Genomic DNA, 1,474 nt, shown 5'->3' with positions numbered 1-1,474 from the left:
AGTTTAGGAATATAGTTTCATAGTTTAGGAAATAATAGTTTATTTATAATTAATAAAAATTAATTGAATGTATAGTTAGCAGACATAATTTTAAAAACAATTTTTTTTTTTCAAATCAACGTGAAATTATTTGGGAAACACGTCTGTAATGTTTTAAACATTTGGAAAATAATAATTTTATCTGAAAATCAAGTTACATGTCACATGTGCGATAGCTGGACAGTTTTACCATGGTTTGTGAGTCATCCAATCACAGCTGAGAATGTGGAAAGTGCTGATAAAGCATAAAAGAAACGTTCACTTTCCTAAAATGGATTCATTATTAGCGTTAATTGTTGCATTTTCTTGGTATGTATAGGTAAAGTTAATTATATTATTTTAGAACTCCACAAAAGAAATATGTAATGCGAAATGTATCATTACGCATAACATATTTGTAATTTGAAATGTATAATTTTTGTATCATTTTCTGTTTAGGTTATTATGCTACATGTAATGCTGAAAGCAGCATATATGCTCAGCAAAGTCCAACCCCACGTCCGTGCAAAATAACGTGAGCCACGTGCTGAGCGGGCAACATCTTAGGTGGCTAACGGGGCAATGGCAAATCCTCCTGGAGTAAAAATGAAAAATATCTAAGGTAATAAAACTTTTATGACACTTAATAAGTATTATACTATTTAACTCCAAAGTCTAATCAACAACAAATCTCAATTTTTTTAGGGCGAAATTGGATATCGGCTTACTAGCTATGATTTTAAGTTCTGTCGAGACTGGAAATGACACAGAGGCAATCCGCCTATTTATGGAGAATATCCATCAAACTCTGTCCGAATTTGTTAGTATTTGTCCCTTTGAAGCTCGGGATGTTCTTACACATTACGAAGTGCTGCAGTGCTCCAGGTCGTTGGTTGTCTTATATTCCGAAGAAGTTCTCGATAGGTAGCTAACGTGTTTTCACATTTAATTAAATTACAAGATTTGCGCGAGTTTTGATAGCTTATTTTTTGCTTTCTCGCAGAATCTTGCAACAATTGAAGTCACCAGTCGCTAATCAACACGCTCGTGCTTTAGTAGTTCTCTTAGACATCTCATAAATAAACACTTTCCGCCAGAGGTACGGAAATATATAGTTTTATTAACAAGTTCAACAATTGATATGCATACTGTTTTATTAGGATGATGGATCTCTGCAGAGAATCGCCCTTAGCCTGCAGGAATCTTTCGGGGAGAATGGTGCGCTTCAAACGGTCGGGGCTATAGTGGCACTCGCGGCACGGCCAACATTTCCTCTTTTGCCGTCACAGAGGGCTAGATTTGTTCGCTATGGTTACATAAACAATGCGCAAAGTAAAATTAGATAATAATTAATTTAATAATTTAATAATTTAATAATAAATAATTTAATAATAGAGAAATTAATTTTGTCTTGTTAAGATAGGTGTCACACTGTGAAACGAAGAGTTCTAAAAAA

General features: G+C 33.9%; 1 long non-coding RNA gene across 2 annotated transcripts; it reads left to right on the top strand.

Annotated features, from left to right (window-relative positions):
* The first annotated feature begins 329 nt into the window (after positions 1-329).
* On the top strand, positions 330-1,474 carry LOC112451865. 2 transcript variants are annotated; one of them, XR_003040427.1, is made up of 6 exons: positions 330-348; positions 478-640; positions 724-942; positions 1,022-1,117; positions 1,179-1,350; positions 1,438-1,474. It is a non-coding gene; the product is annotated as an uncharacterized LOC112451865 (long non-coding RNA). The 2 variants fall into 2 exon arrangements; XR_003040428.1 differs by having other exon boundaries at positions 331-358.

This window comes from Temnothorax curvispinosus, unplaced genomic scaffold (assembly GCF_003070985.1).
Source record: "Temnothorax curvispinosus isolate PA1 unplaced genomic scaffold, ASM307098v1 QBEX01002710.1, whole genome shotgun sequence".
In the NCBI taxonomy this organism is placed as follows: domain Eukaryota; kingdom Metazoa; phylum Arthropoda; class Insecta; order Hymenoptera; family Formicidae; genus Temnothorax; species Temnothorax curvispinosus.
The sequence above is the reverse complement of the archived record's forward strand: the minus strand, read 5'-3'. Positions and strand labels throughout refer to the sequence as shown.